The following is a 19,315-nucleotide window of genomic DNA, read 5'->3' as shown; positions in this document are numbered from 1 at the left end:
GATGCTGCTGGGGGAGCCAATGTTTCATTTCAACTTGACCCTCATCAGTTTGGACCGAGTTCTGAAATCCATCCTAGTACATGTTGAGACGTGTAAATGTCTTCAGTCAGTAACTAAGAGATTCAGATGGATAATCTCAATTGCAATGATAGGCCATGGATTTGCCGCCTCAAATTGACATACGATGAGCTTCTGAGCTATGTTATCATGTGGAGTTGTTAAATGTCACTTCAGAAATGTTTTGATGTGGTTGGAGGGGTGGGGGCAGGTTGGGGTAGATACATAATCACAAAAACATCCAGAGGGTGGTGAATCTATGGAACACTTTGCCGCAGAAGGCTGTGGAGGCCAAATCACTGAGTGTCTTTAAGACAAAGATAGATAGGTTCTTGATTAATAAGGGGGTCAGGGGTTATGGGCAGAGGACATGATAATGGGGATGAGAAAAATATCAGCCATGATTGAATGGCGGAGCAGACTCGATGGGCCGAGTGGCCTAATTCTGCTCCTATGCCTTATGGTCTTATCATGGCAGAACTGATTGTGGCCTTAAATTATTGTACCTGCTGGCCATTTGTCTAACCCAGTCTTGAATCATGTTCAAAATTGGGGAAAATTATGATTCCAAAAAATGAGATTGGGATAAAATAAAAATAAAACAGGGTGTTGAAAAGGGCATATGTCTGAAGAGATTTTGAGATGTGAATTATCAAATTGATGAGAAAAGCAAGTGTTTACCTATGTGCCTGGAGGAAAACAATGTTGTGTAGGAGAGATAACTTCAAATGGAAAGAAGGAAATTGACATGTCTATACTAAAAGTCGACTCCACCAGGTGGATAACATCAAAGGAAAATAATGATATATCCATAGCACAATGACTGGGGTAAGAGAGACAGACACAGTTACCACCACAGCCACACCCAGCTGCAGAAACTGTCTCCTGAAAAGATGTGGAAGATTTTGCCAGCGTTGAAACTGAAGACAGTTTTCCCCAAACCTGGCTAATGCCCTGTTCATGGTAACTATCTGCTGGATTAGAGTTATACAATATTGGATGTTGGTTGGGAACAAAGGGGTGTCTCAGAGTTAAGGGAACGTAGGTAGTTGGTAATAAAGGGGTAACTTTAAATAATACTGTGTGTGTATAGCCATCAGTGTAATGAAGGGTTGCAGTGTATCACAGTCCCTCTTGTGTTTTTTTTCTTTTTAAGTTAATAAATATCGTTCATACAATGACTGGACTATTCCTCCCTGCTTCACATATTTTTCTTGCAGTATACCAAATTGAAAATATTCACTACTAAGCACTGGTGTTCCAAGTTATCCTTCTGGGTTTTGCGGTACTCTCACATTTTAAATCAACGGGGTTCACAGCACCCAGTATCCTGCACTGTTCTCTGGTGAAGAGAATTTCAAAGATTAATGACCCAGTCAGAGAAGAAATCAGTTCTCATCTCGGCCTTAAAAAGGGAGGCCCCTTATTTTTAAACTGGGCCCCCTATTTCTAGATTTTCCCCACGAGGGGATACGCCCCTCAGCATCATAATTCTGGAATTCTCAGCTATGTTGTAAGTTAGTGAGTGACATTGCTGTCAGAGTATGTTGCCAGCCCATTCTCTTGGTCTGAGCAGATCCACCCACCCCCGTTAATCCATAAAATCGTTAATCCATAAAATCCCTACAGTGCAGAAGGAGGCCATTCAGCCCGTCGAGTCTGCACCGACCCTTTAAAAGAGCACTGTATCTAGGCCTATGCATTGTTCACAGCCACGTAACCCCACGCATTGTTCATTGCCAATCCATCTAACCTGCTGTTCTGACACCCTGGGTACGTGCGTGGTTATTTCCAGCCCCACTCGTCCCGGAGTCAGAACACAAGTGAATTAACCAATAATATGCATAAAAGTTCCTGAAGTCTTTGGTCCTTGGCTGCCTAGTAATTACAGTCACCAGGTTTGTATGTTTAAATGCTTATTTAGAACTATCATGAAATATATAGTCAATAAAACTGAATAACAACAAGCTAATACTTATTACCCCATTTAACTATCCCACCTTCTACCCACACAAGACAGGCAAACACAGAGGGGTGGAAAGGGGTAAAAATAACAAGGTTGAAGATAAAGAGTCTTTGCTTTAGATGGTGATTCTTTAGCACACTTTCTTCACAGCACACTTGCTGATTAAAGCCTCACCCTTGCAGGTTAGAAAATACAGCACTCACAGGTAACAGGCTTTCTGGAGTAACACCTTAATTTTCATCAAACTGGGTGTTCAGCTCGCGATTCACCTTCAAGCCTTTATTTTTCTGGAGACGCTTTATTTCACATTAAACCTTGCTTTAGGTCATGGTTTGACTGCAGGCCTTTTCAGTCTCAAGAGAACGGCACCCGGACTTGCAGGAGAGAGAGTCAGCCCTCACGGGTGGCCTTTTACAGAGAATTAGTTGGTTCTTGTTGGAGAGTTAGACCTCTTCATCCAGGCTGCTATAATCCAAACTAAAACCAAACTGGAATTTCAGGACTCTGAAAACGCTCCAGTGGAATAATATCCAATCACCACTGGGAACGTAGGAACATAGGAATTAGGAGCAGATGTAGGCAATTCAGTTCTTTGAGCCTGCTCCGCCATTCAATCAGATCATGGTTGATCTCTTCCTGGTGTTATGGGCCAGGGTTTAAAAAACTCCAAAGTATATTATGGATTTCACCTGACCTATAACTTTTTGTTGAATTTGGCTAGGATGAGCACAAGAACCTTCCTTTCAGGTGCTATTCAACAGCCTTCTTAGATGTTTTAAATCAAAAAACAAGCTTTAGTCTAAGAATTTAACGAACATTTGTATAAACACACACAAGAACTTTTATCAATTCCAAACATAATGACCCCACACAGCTACATTAATTTATGTATAACGCTTAATGAATTCCCCTTTAACTGTTCCAATTCAATAACAAAATCCAAGTAAAACTAGAAACTCCTTTTCAAAGGCGTGGCCCAACACACAACATTCTCACTTGTATAAGACTGTAGTTCCTGATACCTTGTTCCCCTTTTCAAATAGCAGATTTGAATTCCTTGCAGAAAGCAATTATCTCTTTAAGTTACCAAGCAGTCGGTAACGGGTACCCAGTGGAGTTTTATAAAACGTTCTCGGGGATATTGGGGCCGGTGTTGTTGAGGGTGTTCAATGAGGCAAGGGAAAGAAGAGTGTTGCCCCCGTCGATGCCACAGGCAACGATTTCACTGATTCTTAAGCGGGACAAGAACCCGGAGCTGTGTGGGTCCCACAGGCTGATCTCCCTATTGAATGTAGATGCCAAGTTGCTGGCCAAAATCTTGTCCTCCAGGATCAAGGATTGTGTTCTGGACGTTATTGGGGAGGACCAGACGGGGTTTGTTATGGGCAGGCAGTTGGTGGCCAATGTAAGAAGGCTGTTAAATGTGACCATGATGCCCCTGGAAGGTAGGGAGTGGAGGTAGTGATCGCAATGGATGCAGAAAAGGCTTTTGATCGGGTAGAATGGGACTATCTGTGGGAGATAATGGGACGGTTCGGAGTTGGGCGGGGCTTTATTGACTGGGTCAGGTTACTGTATCAAGCTCCTGTGGCAAGTGTACGGACAACTAGGACACCATCGGACTATTTTAGACTGCACCGGGGGACGAGACAGGGATGCCCCCTCTCCCCACTCTTGTTTGCGCTGGTTATAGAGCCGTTGGCAATTGCTCTGAGAGCCTCGAGGGGCTGGAGAGGACTGGTCCGCCCGGGGGGGGGGGGGAGCACAGGGTTTCGCTCTATGCGGATGACCTGTTTCTGTACGTTTCGGACCCAATAGACTGGATAGAAAAAATCATGAGGACTCTAGGGGAATTTGGCTGTTTTTTTGGGTATAAGCTTAATATGGGAAAGAGTGAGATGTTTGTGGTTCAGGCGACTGGAAAAGCTGCCGTTTAGGTTAGTAGAGGGAAGCTTTAGGTACCTAGGCATCCAAGTGGCGTGGGAATGGGACCAGCAGCATAAATTGAATCTAGCCCGGCTAGTGGACCAAATAGTGGACGATTTGCGGAGATGGGATGTGCTTCCGTTGTCTCTGGCTGGGAGGGTGCAAACGGTGAAGATGACAGTCCTCCCGAGATTCCTAGTTGTATTTCAGTGTCTCTCCATCTTTATTCCGCGGTCCTTTTTTAAGCGGGTCAACAGAGTAATCACGGGCTTCGTCTGGGCGGGCAAGACCCCGCGAGTAAGGAAGGTAATGCTTGAGCGGAGTCGGGGAAAAGGCAGGCTGGCGCTGCCAAATTTTAGCAACTATTACTGGGAGGCTAATATAGCCATGATCAGGAAGTGGGTGGTGGGGGAGGGGTCGGCATGGGTGCGTATGGAGGCGGCTTCATGTAAGGGCACCAGTTTGGGGGCGTTGGTAACTGCGCCTCTGCCATTCCTGCCGGCATGGTACTCCACCAGTCCAGTGGTGGTGGCGGCCCTGAGAGTTTAGGCCAGTGGAGGCAGCATGTGGGAGCAGTGGGAGCATCGGTCTGGTCCCCAATCTGTGATAATCACCGGTTTGCCCCGGGGAGCATGGACGGGGGGTTCCGGTTATGGCGGAGAGCGGGGATTGAGAGGATGGGGGATATATTCTTAGAAGGGAGATTTTCCGAGTATGGGGGCGTTGGAGGAAAAGTTTGGGTTGGCGAGGGGAAACAAATTCAGGTATCTGCAGGTGCGGGACTTCCTTCGTAAACAGGTGTCAACCTTCCCGCTCCTACCACTAAGGGGGATTCAGGACAGGGTAGTTTCCAGAGGGTGGGTAGGAGAAGGGAGCGTCTCGGACATTTATAAGGAGCTTATGGGGTCGGAGGAGACGCAGACCGAGCAGCTGAAGCGCAAGTGGGAGGAGGAGCTGGGAGGTGAGATAGAGGATGGTCTATGGGCAGACGCGTTGAGTAGAGTCAACACGTCCACAACATGTGCCAAGCTCAGCCTGTTACAATTTAAGAATGCTATCAGACATGGCTGGCTTTCTCTGTTTGGAGAAAATCAAGTTCGCCTTGAGAGGGTCACTGTTAGGGTTCACCTGGAGATGGCAACCGTTTGTCGACTTCTTTGCGGGAAATTAATCGTCAGCAGATGGGGGGGGGGGGGGGGGGGGGATTAATTTAGATTAGAGGAGGGGGTCAATAAGGGTGGGACCTGTACCAGAGGTAAATGGCTTTTGCACTATGTTTATGATTTCATGTGTTTTGTTTATTTTGTTGTTACTATACCAAAAATATCTCAATAAAATGTTTATTAAAAGAAAAGTTACCAAGCAGTCCAGAACAGCTTTTAAAATGAAGATAGAGAGTAGGCAACTTCTGTTCTCTGTCTGAGTCCACAGCAGCCCAATGTGAAAGCGAAACCCCAAAGAAAACTCCCAGAGCCAGAGCCCAGCTCCACCCACACAATGACATCACTGAAGCCATGTGATAAGACAAAAACCTTTTTTTAAAGGGACACTCCCATGACACCCCCCCCCAAAAAAAACCATCACTTCAAAGATAGTTTCATTTTTCACCTTTTCACTTGCCCATTAATAACAATTGACAATAAACATACATTTCTTAAACAAAAACAAAACAGATAAACATTTCCAATAATAGTCCATTTTTAGTTCTTTGTTTTCCATCATCGAATCTGCTTCTGTTCATTTCGCACACTGGGCTAAATAGCTGGCTTTTAAAGCAGACCCAGGCAGGCCAGCAGCGTGGGTTCAATTCCCGTACCAGCCTCCCCGAACAGGCGCCAGAATGTGGCGACTGGGGGCTTTTCACAGTAACTTCATTTGAAGCCTACTTGTGACAATAAACGATTTTCATTTCATTTCATCAAATTCATGACAAAGCATCGGCTATCACTTTTTCTTATCCTGCCACATTGAGAAGTTTTGAATGAAATTGCTGCGATAATAAACTTCATTAATACAGTCTGGCATTTTTATTCCTGAATCTCTGCAAAAAGGTCAATGGATTATGATCAGTATATATAATTGTTTCCGACGAATTGCTTGTAACATAAATGTTAAAATATTGCAAAGCCAGCACCAAGCTCAAAGTTTCCTTTTCAATTGTTGAATACGTCCTCTGGTGATCATTCAGTTTTTTGGAAAAATATCCAATAGGCCGCTCTATTCCTTCGTCGTCTTCAGCACCTACACCCACATCACTCGCCTCGATAGCCACCTTGAATGGTTTTGTGTAATTTGGGATGGCCAACACAGGAGCAGTGGATAACACAGCCTTCAGGCTGTCAAATGCCTGTTGACACACCACCATCCACTGAAATCTGCTACGTTTCGTCAGCAAGACCGTCAGTGGAACAACCACGCTGCTAACATTGGCACAAATTTACAGTAAAATCCACTAATGCCAAGAAATCTCATTATTTCCCCTTGTGTCGAGGGTATTGGAAACTCCCCAATAACTTTTGTTTTCACATCCTGTGGGAGCATTTGTCCATGTCCAATTGTATGGCCAAGGAACGTGACTTGGGTCTTTCCAAACTCACTTTTGGCTAGGTTTACCACCAAACCCACCTCCTGAAGTCGATTGAATAACTCCATCAGATGCTTCAAATGTTCTTTCCATGTCTGACTAAAAATCACCAGATTGTCTATGTCCATCACACAATTGGGTAATCCTGAAATGTGTTAGTTAACCGTTGAAATGTGGCTGGGGCGCTTTTCATGCCAAATGGCATAACTGAATTGGTACATACCATTTGGAGTCACAAAAGCTGAAATCTCCCTTCGACCTTTCGGATAAAGGGAACTGCCAGCAACCTTAAAGTAAATCCAGTTTGGAGATAAAAGCTGATTGTCCCACCTTCTCAATGCAGTCCTCCAACCATGGGATAGGATAAGCTTCTGTTCTTGTAGTTGCATTAACCTTTCTATAGTCCACACACAATCGTTGGACACTGTCCGGTTTCGGCACCATCCCTATGGGTGAGCTCCATTGGCTACAACCCACTTCAATTATGCCATTTTTCAGCATACTTTCAATTTATTTTTGAACCTGTGTCAATTTTAGAGGGTTAACTCTATGTAGATGTTGTTTGATTGGAACAGCATTTCCCACATCTACATCATGTATAGTTATTTTAGTACTTCCCAACTTATTTCCACAAACTTGCCCATGTGAGATTAATAACTCTTTCAGGTCAGTTCGTTTTTCCTCTGGAAGGTAACTCAATAATTTATCTCAATTTTTAAGAATATCCTCGTATCCAATTTAATTTGAAGAATGTTTAAAGCTTCACCGGCAACTATAGACCGGTGAGCCTCACGTCTGTAGTGGGTAAAGTCTTGGAGGGGATTATAAGAGACAAGATTTATAATCATCTAGATAGGAATAATATGATCAGGGATAGTCAGCATGGCTTTGTGAAGGGTAGGTCATGCCTCACAAACCTTATCGAGTTCTTTGAGAAGGTGACTGAACAGGTAGACGAGGGTAGAGCAGTTGATGTGGTGTATATGGATTTCAGTAAAGCGTTTGATAAGGTTCCCCACGGTAGGCTATTGCAGAAAATACGGAGGCTGGGGATTGAGGGAGATTTAGAGATGTGGATCAGAAATTGACTAGCTGAAAGAAGACAGAGGGTGGTGGTTGATGGGAAATGTTCAGAATGGAGTTCAGTTACAAGTGGAGTACCACAAGGATTTGTTCTGGGGCCGTTGCTGTTTGTCATTTTTATCAATGACCTAGAGGAAGGCGCAGAGGGGTGGGTGAGTAAATTTGCAGACAACACTAAAGTCGGTGGTGTTGTCGACAGTGTGGAAGGATGTAGCAGGTTACAGAGGGATATAGATAAGCTGCAGAGCTGGGCTGAGAGGTGGCAAATGGAGTTTAATGTAGAGAAGTGTGAGGTGATTCACTTTGGAAGGAATAACAGGAATGCGGAATATTTGGCTAATGGTAAAGTTCTTGGAAGTGTGGATGAGCAGAGGGATCTAGGTGTCCATGTACATAGATCCCTGAAAGTTGCCACCCAGGTTGATAGGGTTGTGAAGAAGGCCTATGGAGTGTTGGTCTTTATTGGTAGAGGGATTTAGTTCCAGAGTCAGGAGGTCATGTTGCAGCTGTACAAAACTCTGGTACGGCCGCATTTGGAGTATTGCGTACAGTTCTGGTCACCGCATTATCGGAAGGACGTGGAGGCTTTGGAGCGGGTGCAGAGGAGATTTACCAGGATGTTGCCTGGTATGGAGGGAAAATCTTATGAGGAAAGGCTGATGGACTTGAGGTTGTTTTCGTTGGAGAGAAGAAGGTTAAGAGGAGACTTAATAGAGGCATACAAAATGATCAGGGCGTTAGATAGGGTGGACAGTGAGAGCCTTCTCCCGCGGATGGAAATGGCTGGCACGAGGGGACATAGCTTTAAACTGAGGGGTAATAGATATAGGACAGAGGTCAGAGGTAGGTTCTTTACGCAAAGAGTAGTGAGGCCGTGGAATGCCCTACCTGCAACAGTAGTGAACTCGCCAACACTGAGGGCATTTAAAAGTTTATTGGATAAACATATGGATGATAATGGCATAGTGTAGGTTAGATGGCTTTTGTTCCAGTGCAACATCGTGGGCCGAAGGGCCTGTACTGCGCTGTATTGTTCTATGTTCTATGTTCTAATGTCAAATTCAGAGTCATCTGGATTTGGTTGTTCACTTTGAGTTAGAATCACTAAACGTCCTCCTTTTGCTCTCCTTCCCTTTCAAAATATCTTTTAAGCATATTCACATGACACACTGGGTGAGTTTTCCTTCTATTTGGCGTTCTTACCAAATAATTCACCTCACTCAATTTCCTTTAAATCTGATAAGGTCCACAAAACCTTGCTTTGAAAGGTTCACCTACCACTGGTAATAATACTAAAACTATCTCCACTGGCAAAACTACTAACTCTTGCTTTCTTGTCCACTGCCTGTTTCATCACATGCTGTGCAACTTTCAAATGTTGTCTAGCCAATTCACCTGCTCTATTTAATCGTTCCCGAAAATTTGACACGTAATACAATAATGTAATTTCAGACTGCTTACTCACCAATTTCTCCTTAATCAATTTAAGTGGTCTTTTTAACTCATAACCAAAACTTTGTTCAAAAGGACTGAATTTGGTTGACTCATTAGGTGCATCCCTAATTGCAAACAGTACGAATGGAATTCCTTTATCCCAATCCTCTGGATAATCTTGACAATATGCCCTCAACATTGTCTTTAATATCTGATGCCACTGTTCTAATGCTCCCTACGATATTCTGGATGGTACGCAGTTGATTTAAATTGCTTTAGTCCAAAGCTATCCATAACCTCCTTAAATAACTCCTTTATATACCGTACCACTTGATGAACTTCTGCCCACCTTCCATCCGCCTGCATATGTAAAGGTCTCAATTTTCGCATTAAGACATCATTTTTAAGGTAATACCATTCTGGTATACACTCAGATTCCTCTTCCGTGTTTGCTTTCTGATACATCCATTTTATTTCTATATCTTTTTGTTGGAACTACGCCAACTTCCCTGAACAAAAAAATATTTTCCTCATCCTCCACCTGTGCTTGTTCTTTTCCAACCATCTGATCAACAATCGTTTCTGATAATTGAACATCAACTTTATCTTCACTCTTTGATTTCTTCTCTTGTCTTAACCTGTGACTTTGCGACCTTGTTACTACACAGTCAGAAAGAAAATCCCAGGATATTCTTCCTTCAACAATTCTGTTATTTGATTTTCCACTGGCTTATCAACCACAGTAGGCATCACTCCTACCTGCGATCCAGCTATATCATTACCCAAAATAAACTGTATTCCTGGACAAGATAGTCTCTCTATTACTCCTACTACCACTTCCCCACTCTTCACTGGACTCTCCAACGTCACCTTATATAATGGAACACTACTCTTCTCGCCCTGCATTCCACATATTACCACCTTTTCTGGCAATAATCCTCTCAAACTACATAACTCCTCATCTCTTACCATTAAAGATTGACTAGCTCCCGTATCTCTTAAAAGTTTGACTTCTTTACCTACTCTTCCTGGTACACATGAATAGACTTTACCCACACAAGTGAATTCTTTAAAGAAATCTGGCACTTTCGTATCAATCACCTCTTGATCAGGCTGTACATTCATTTGCACCTGCTTCATTTCATTTGGGCTTTCCTTTACCACTTTAACAAAGTGCTTATCCAGTTTTACCACATCAGCCTTCCCAGTGCTTTTCTTAAACCCCCAACACTGTGACTTTACATGGCCTAGTTTATTACAGTGAAAACATTTGAAACTTTTCATTTCTCTTCCACCCTCCTGGATTTCCTTTTTAATCTGAGGTACATTATCCTTATTATCTCCCATTAGATCGTCTTTACCTTTACCACTTGAGTATTTCTCTTTTCCCCAGTTTCTATCCCTCACAGGCTGAAACTGATGTCGGAAACCAAACTTTGATTTATGAACTAATTCATAATCATCGTCCATTTCTGCTGCTAATCTCGCAGTTTTAACCCTCTGCTCTTCCACATGTGTTCTCACTACATCAGGAATTGAATTTTTAAACTCCTCCAAAATTATCATTTCTCTAAGAGCTTGATACGTTCGATCTATTTTCAAAGCCGTTATCCACCTTTCAAAACTACACTGTTTTATCCTTTCAAACTCTATGTATGTTTGACCAGATTCCTTCCTTAAGTTTCTAAACCTTTGTCTGTAGGCTTCAGACACTAGTTCATATGCACCTAAGATGGATTTTTTCACCTCCTCATACGTCCCAGATACCCCCTCTGATAGTGATGCAAACACTTCACTGGCTCTACCAACCGACTTTGTTTGAATCAGTAATACCCACGTCCTGTGGCTGTTTCATTTGTTTAGCTACCTTCTCAAATGAAATGAAAAAGGCTTCTACATCCTTCTAAACCTTGGCAATGCTAGGATATATTTAAATAGATCCCCACCAAACCGTTGACTATGACGCTCTTGCTCTTTCTCACTATCCTCATCACTGTCCTCAGACTGTACATTTCTCTTTACCTCTGCCAATTCTAACTGACTTTCACATTTTGTGGCCAGTTTCTGAAGTTCAAAGTCTCTCTCTTTTTCTGCTCTCTTTTTCTTTTTCCCTGATCTGTACCTCCCTTTATCTCGCATTTTGTTCTGCTAGGGCTAATTGTTCTTTTTTCCTTTCCTCTCTCTCTACCACCTCTCAACCTACATCCGTGACCTCTCGTTCTAGATTTCCCCACAAGGGGGAACATTTGGTCTACGTTTACTTTATCAATCCCATTTAGTATTTTATACACCTCGATCAGATCTCTTCTCATCCTTCTAAACTCCAACGAGTATAAGCCCAAAACGTTTCATCTCTTTTTTAAAAAATCATTTAATTGGCATTTCTCATACTTATAAACTGTATATATACACATCACATTTTTGTTACCAAATGTTTACTCCTCATTCACTGGCCTCAAGTCAAATCAATCAAACCGAGTCATCACTGATGCTGGCCAGTCTGCAACCAGGCTAAATCAGTACAACCTTCCGGATTCTTCTGCTTGAATTAAAGGCACAGGCCACTGGCTTCCTCCTGCTTGATTAAAGAAACAGGCTGCTTTAAAGCCACGTGTACATAAATCAACCAATGGATCAAAAATGTAGTGGCAAAAAGGAGAAATAAGGGAATAAACAGCACATCTTTGGACACTGTGGGGGCAATTTAGCGTGGCCATTTCACCTAACCTGCACATCTTTGGACTGTGGGAGGAAACACACCAACACGGGGAGAAAGTGCAAAATCCACAGTCACCTAAATCGAAATGCGGTCCCCGGCGCTGTGAAGCAGTAGTGCTAACCACTGTGCACCCATCAAGTGTCATAGAACATACAGTGCAGGAGGCCATTCGGCCCATCGAGTCTACACCGACCCACTTAAATCCTCACTTCCACCCTATCCCCGTAACCCAATAACCCTCCTAACCTTTTTGGTCACTGAGGACAATTTAGCATAGCAAATCCACCTAACCTGCACGTCTTTGGACTGTGGGAGGAAACCGGAGCACCCAGAGGAAACCCACGATGCAAGATGGTTTGCCGCAAGGGCACGTTTCATCTCGCATTGAAGCAACCTCAGCCAGTGGGGGTCAGAAAGCGGAGGACTGGGGATGCTGGAACACGGCCTGTTTTTCTAGGCCCCTGACCTTCCACCAGACCCTGGTAAAGTTGGCCATTTAAGTCAGTTCAGGTGTAAGGCCACAGAACATGAGAACTCTGTTTCCCGTTCCACGGGCGCTGGGCGTTTCCAAGCGGGTTGTTGATGTGACTCCAGCAACTGGGATCCCTGGACTTGGCCCCATGGCAGATAGGGCCATGGGTGGCCGGGTCACGTGAGCAGCCAGACTCCTCCCCTTTCATCGATGCCGCCCCGGCTCCGCGCTCGATTAATCCGCCCGGGTCTGGGGGAGGGGTAAAAGAAAATGGCGGACAAAACAGTGCGGATCTCGGGGAGAGGCGGCGTGGGCAGCGGCTGCGAGGTAGGCGAGAGGCGGCGGAGACCAGGGCGAGCCGCGGCTCGGGGAGGAGGAGGGGGTGAAGCTGAGGCCGCTCGATACAAACTCGTTTTCCTCCCCTCACCGCCCCTTTCAAAGCAAGGTCGAGGCCGCGGCATGTCGAGGTCAGGCCCGGGTGCTGGTAACACGCGAGGAGGCCTTGGAGCCTGAGGCCCAGGGACCCAATGAGGACGGTGGCGGTGGCTCCATCGCCAGGGCCGGGGGAGGGCAGGCCAGGCACGGCATCCACCCACCCGGCTGCTGGTGTGTTTGGGGCACGGGGCGTCGCCTCTGCTAAAGTCTCGACTTTGTCAAATGTTGTGTCTCTTTGTGGCGGGGTGGTTTCCACTCTCCCCACCCGTGGATGGAGATTGTAATCCCAACCTGCACAGCCCGGGAGGAGGGTAGGGGCACAGGGAGGGAGAGGGCGAGCGAGCTCAGACCTGCTGCAGTGCTTCAGTCAGATCTGGAACTCTTGTCACACACTTGTATAAGGACATGTTTGGTCAAAGCGCCAAAATAAATGGGGTGGAGGGGCTGCATTTTTTTTTAATACACCCAAATAGTTTTAAATACTTTTGAGTGCATTTAAAAAAACAACTCGGAAATACTTTTCTAAAACGGGCTCCTGGGTTCACCCATCACCCCGGGATGGTAGGTGGATGGACGGGAATGCATGCTGTTTTATGTCATCGCCCTCTTTCCGGATTACTGTACAGAGAAAATACTTTTCACTTTACTTCGATACATAGGACAGTAAATCAAATCGGAGCTGGGAAGAGGGTGAGAGGATAGAATGATTACCTCGGATGTTTCTGTTAATCGTGGAACGTGTCAGTCATGCTGGTGCCATTTAACCTTGACTCATTAAAACCACCATTCATTTGGCTATAATATTGGCTTGTGCAAAATAATTTTGTCTTGCTAGGCTTTATTGAATAAAGTGTTTCAGTTGTGTTGATTTGCGAAACATTATCTTCCTTTCAGAAGTTAACTGTAGCTCTTAAATTACTTTTCTCTCTCTCTCCCCCCCCCCCCCCCCCCCCGTCACATTTGGCTAAGTTTGGTAGCCCAGTAGTTTTGGAAATAGTTGTGTTAGGAGGGTGTCTCATCCCAGCATTCCACACTCCCATGACCTGCCAATCCATAGTTGTGGATTGACTGATTAGTTGGTTAGAAATCATATTGCATGCCAGTTATTTTTGTGTTAAAATATATGATTTATCCCAACAGGTGCAAGTAATGCATTGCTGAGTTGTCCACTGCAAAGTTATAAGAGCTTGTGTGTTAACAAACCGGTATGTATTCTTTTCATCGAAAATGTTATTTTTAATACACATATCATTCTTGAATATTTGAACAGTTGTTTATCATATGGGGATGCAGTGGCTTGGTGGTATTGTCGCTCAACCAGTAATCCATAGACCCGTAGTCATGCTCTGGAGACCTGGGTTTGAATCCTGACGTGGCAGGTGGTGAAATTTGAATTAAATAAAAATTTGGAATAAAAATTCTAATGATCATGAAACTATTATTGATTGTTGTAAAAACTCTTCTGGTTTTGGGACGCCACCGTGGTGCAGTGGTTAGCATTGCTGCCTCACGCCACCGAGGGCCCAGGTTCTATCCTGGGTCACTATCCATATGGAGTTTGCACATTTCTCCCCGTGTCTCTGTGGGTCTCACCCTGCACATCTTGGGTTGTGGGGGTATGTGGATTGGCTGTGCTAAATTGCCCCTTGGAAAAATAAAGAATTGGGATCTGGTTCACTATGTCCTTTAGGGAAGGAAATCTTGTCATCCATACCTGGTCTGATGTCTTTACCTGGTCTGGCCTACATGTGACTCCAGATCCACGGCAATGTGATTGACTCTGGGATGAGCAATAAATGCTGGCCAAACCAGCATTGCCCACACCCCATGAAATGAAAAAGAAAAATTGTGCAAGTTAGTACTTCCTGAGTAAGCATTTTTTAAAGTACCTTGATCAGAGATGTACGGAGAAGTCCTTGTATTTTCATTAGTTTTGATATTTGGGTACTTGGGTCTAATTGAATAGAGGTGTTTAGATACCATTAAGTCTTCAATCAAATCTGTGAATTTATGATAAATATCTGAATAGCAGGTCAGAGGACTACCTTGAACTGAGATTGTTTTGTTTTGCGCACCATGAAATGCAGTATGTAAGTTAAACACTTGTTAGATTTTGTTGACCAGTTTATGCAACAATGAAGAGAAATATTTGCTTATGCAATAAAAGCTTGTGGGTATGATTTGTTTTAAAGTTGTATTGATGCCTGATTTTAATTTTGTTCGGATTAAACTTTTATGTTAAATTGGAAGTCGCAACCGATCTCCAGTTGCAGCTTGACAAAAGTTAACTGAGATTCATAAGAGATGGTTCAGTAACTTGTATGTTGCAGAAATGCAGGCAGGGGTGAGGAAAGCTATGTGAAAGAAGGTACATTGAATGATGGAGAGAGGCTTGGACTGCTTGCGCTAAGTTGACCTATTCTTGTTAAATCTAAGACTTAGATCAGTCATTAGTGATTTGATTTGATATTGTCACACGTATTTGTATACAGTGAAAAGTATTGTTTCTTGCCTGCTATACAGACAACGCATACGTATATAGGAAAGGGAGGAGAGACTGCAGAATGTAATGTTACAGTCATAGCTCGGGTTTAGAGAAAAGATCAACTTAATATGAGGTAGTTCCATTCAAAAGTCTGATGGCAGCAGGGAAGAAGCTGTTCTTGAGTTGGTTGGTACGTGACCTCAACTTTTGTATATTTTTCCTAACAGAAAAAGGTGGAAGTGGTGGAAGAAAGTATGTCCGGGGTGCGTGGGATCCTTAATTATGCTAGCTACTTTTCCGAGGCAGCAGGAATTGTAGACAGAGTCAATGGATGGGAGGCTGGTTTGTGTGATGGATTGGGCCACATTCTCGACCTTTTGTAGTGGACTTGTCTCGTTGGAAAGTGTTTTTGTTCCAGGATCTTATTCATATTGTTACTTTTTGTTCACATAATATTTTGAGTTCTTGAGTTTGTCAGGAATCATAAATGGTGTCAGGAATCATACGTTGTGGCAGATGTTGGAAAAATCTGATTTTAAGTGTGATCATCGCTCTTATGGAATATTAGTTATTGAAGTTAGGGGTGGCACAGTGGTTAGCACTGCTGCTTCACGGCGCCCAGGACCCAGGTTAGATCCTGACCCCGGGTCACTGCCGTTTGGAATTTGCACATTCTTCCCGTGCCTTCGTGGGTCTCACCCCCACAACCCAAAGATGTGCAGGGTAGGTGGATTGGCCATGCTAAATTGCCCCTTAATTTGGGGGGGGGGGGGGATTAATTGGGTACTTTCAATTTAAAAAAAATTTGAGGTCCATACACTAGTTGGAGGGAACGCGTGCATTTGACATTTACGGTGTTCATACTTATGAATTTTCTGGGTAAATGGTCTTTGATAATCTTTATGGAATAGACTCGTGTCTAAATAGCTGGAATACTTTTATCTAGGACAATTACAGTTGTCGGAAGAGACTTTTCATATTAGGATACAGATTTAAGAATTAAAAGGACATAGTATATAGAATGGTCCTTGGCTGCAGGTTTTATATAATGGTTTATTATACAAAAGGACTTGATTAATTAACTTGAGCTACACATTTAAACTGTGGCATTGCTGTAACACGCAGTGGTAGTTGAGTGATGTTTATATTTTGTCCCTGTGACACCTTTTTTTAAACCTCCAATTATAGGGCCTGTGACCTGTGTTTTTTTTTTTTAAAACTCCAACGTGGGTGGCACAGTGATTAGCACTGCTGCCTCACCACGCCAGGGACCCATGTTCAGTTCCAGCCTTGGGTGACTGCCTGCGTGGAACTTGCACTTGCTCCATGTCCGCATGGGTTTCCTCCGGGTGCACTGGTTTCCTCCCACAGTCGAAAGATGTGCAGGTTAGGTGGCTTGACCATGCTAAATTTCCCCTTCGTGTCCAAAGATGTGCAGGTTACAGGAATAGAGCGAGGTGCGTGGGCTTGGGTAAGGTGCTCTTTCAGCGGATTGGTGCAAACTCGATGGGCCAAATATTCACCTGCATTGTAGGAATGTCCTGGTTCTATAGGCTGCAATTCTAATTGCTACATTGCAAAGAGAACATTGCATTGAAACCAGTGCAGCAAGGGGCCACCTGTCTGAACCTAGCATCAGACATCTAAGTTGCATGACACTACAGAAGCTGTGTTTGTTTCTGTAAAAGAAAATTATGTAAACCTATTAAGGAATTAATGATTCTTGGGGCCATTGTAAATTGACCCATGAGAAACTGTTGATTATCATACCGAGAGCAAGGAGGGGCCATTGTTTGACGCTTGGGATGACAATATATTCCACCTTTGACAAGGTTATTATTTGGAATTGACTGCCAGCAGGCAAGTTTTCTTTTAGATGATGAATGTTAGGCAATAAAGTGAATGAGGGGTTTGTGTAGTAACCGTTTATTCTCTTTAAAAAAAATTCTTATGGTTGGACCAGATAAGATAATATTTTTTGATTTTGTGTATTCCTATCCTCTTTTTTTAACAGTGGCAGAGATTTTTCTTTATTGGTTACTCAGTATTATTTGCTTTGGTGCTATGAAGCTGAAAGTGCTCTCCCTTCAAGTATGCATAGATTCATGGTTATTAGTTGGGACAATTTGAGATGAATTCAAGTATGGCAAGTATGTTGGCACAGTATTAAAACACTATGTTGTGAATTTTCCTATATAGTACTATATGGTCAGAGTGTGAAAGACCTTAAGAGGGGGCAGAATTGTTAGTGCATCCAGGAGAGCTTTCCGCAAGTAGAAAGTCCTCCAAGGGTTTTAATGTTTTTAAAATAATCTTTATTGTCACAAGTCTGGCCAAAGTAGGCTGGGGCAGCTACTTGTAGGAAAATCCACATCAGAGCAGTTGGAGTTAAAAATGAAATAGAGAGAGTACAAAAAGCCATCCTGTTCCTGTAAAGGTAAAGGGTGGGTTCAAAAAGAGGTAATTAACACAATATTGAGAAAGGATATTAGCTCTGACAATGTGGAATCCTTAAAGGTAGAGCTGAGAAACACCAGGAGGCAAAGAATATTAGTGGGTGTTGTATGCCCCCAAGCTGTAGTGGTGATATTGGCAATGGTGAATCGAACCTGGCATCCTGCCGCTGTGAAGCAACAGTACTGTCTGTGTGGAGTTTGCACGTTCTCCCCATATCTGCATGGGTTTCCTCCGGGTGCTCCGGTTTCCTCCCATAAGTCCTGAAAGACGTGCTTGTTAGGTGAATGAGTGGCACAGTGGTTAGCACTGTTGCTTCACAGCACCAGGGTCCCAGGTTCGATTCCTGGCTTGGGTCACTGTCTGCATTCTCCCCGTGTCTGCGTGGGTTTCCTCAGGATGCCCGGTTTCCTCCCAAAAGTCCCGAAAGATGTGCTGTAAGGTAATTTGGACATTCTGAATTCTCCCTCTGTGTATCCGAACAGGTGCTGGAATGTGGCGACTCGGGGATTTTCACAGTGTCTTCATTGCAGTGTTAACGTAAGCCTACTTGTGACAATAAATATTATTGTTAAACAGGAAATTATAGACACATGCAATAAAGGAACAGTTGTAATTATGGGTGATTTTAATCTGCATATAGATTGGCCAAATCAAATTAGCCACAATACCGTAGAGGAAGAATTCCTGGAGTGTATACGGGATGGTTTTCTGGACCAATACGTTGAGGAACCAACTAGTAGTGAACAAGCCATCCTAGACTGGGTACTGTGTAATGAGGGCAGAATCATTGGTGTTCTAGTTGTGCGAGACCTCGGAGATGAATGACCACAATATGATAGAATTATTCATCAAGATGGAGAATGAAGTAGTTGATTCTGAGACGAGGGTCCAGCATGGTAGCATAGTGGTTAGCACTGTGGCTTTGCAGCACCAGGGTCCCAGTTTCAATTCCCCGCTGGGTCACTGTCTGTGCGGAGTCTGCACATTCTTTTTGTGTTTGCGTGGGTTTTCTCCGGTTGTTCCGGTTTCCTCCCATCGTCCAAAGATGTGCAGGTTAGGTGGATTGGCCATGCTCAATTATGCCCTTAGTGACCAAAAATGCTAGGAGAGGTTATTGGGTTAGGGAGATAGGGTGGAAGTGAGGGCTTAAATGGGTCGGTGCAAACCCGATGGGCTGAATGGCCTCCTTCTGCACTGTATGTTCTATGAATCTTAATAAAGGAAACTACAATGATATGAGGTATGGATTGGTGTTGATCGATTAGGGAACGTTACTTGAAGGGATGACACTGGATAGGCAATGGCAAACATTCAAGGAGTGCATGGGGGAACTGCAACAATTGTTTATTCTTGTACAGCACAAACGTCAAAAGGGAAATTAGTGATAGCATTTGATCCATGGAAGAAGCATACAGATTGACCAAGAAAAACAAGAGGTTTGAGGATTGGGAGCTTTTTAGATTTCAGCAAAGAAGAACCAAGGAATTAATTAAGAAGGGGAAAATGAGGGCAGTACGGTGGCGCAGTGGTCAGCACTGCTGCCTCGCGGCACCGAGATCCCAGGTTCGATCTGTCCGTGTGGAGTTTGTACATTCTCCCAGTGTTTGCGCGAGTTTTGCCCCCACAACCCAAAGGTGTGCAGGGTAGGTGGAATGGCCACATTAAAATTGCCCTTAATTGGAAAAAATGAATTGGGT

The 19,315-nt window shown here is 43.8% G+C and overlaps 1 protein-coding gene across 1 annotated transcript in view; it reads left to right on the top strand.

Annotated features, from left to right (window-relative positions):
* The first annotated feature begins 12,448 nt into the window (after window positions 1–12,448).
* u2surp (U2 snRNP-associated SURP domain containing) overlaps window positions 12,449–19,315 on the top strand; it is a 75,378-nt gene continuing 68,511 nt past the window's right edge. The window contains exons 1-2 of the mRNA XM_072473897.1: window positions 12,449–12,568; window positions 13,817–13,881. The gene's annotated coding sequence lies outside the window, so the exon portion shown is untranslated. The remainder of the gene's footprint in view (window positions 12,569–13,816; window positions 13,882–19,315) is intronic.

Source organism: Scyliorhinus torazame, chromosome 14, assembly GCF_047496885.1.
Source record: "Scyliorhinus torazame isolate Kashiwa2021f chromosome 14, sScyTor2.1, whole genome shotgun sequence".
Classification (NCBI taxonomy): domain Eukaryota; kingdom Metazoa; phylum Chordata; class Chondrichthyes; order Carcharhiniformes; family Scyliorhinidae; genus Scyliorhinus; species Scyliorhinus torazame.
This window is presented reverse-complemented; position numbering and strand designations above follow the sequence as displayed.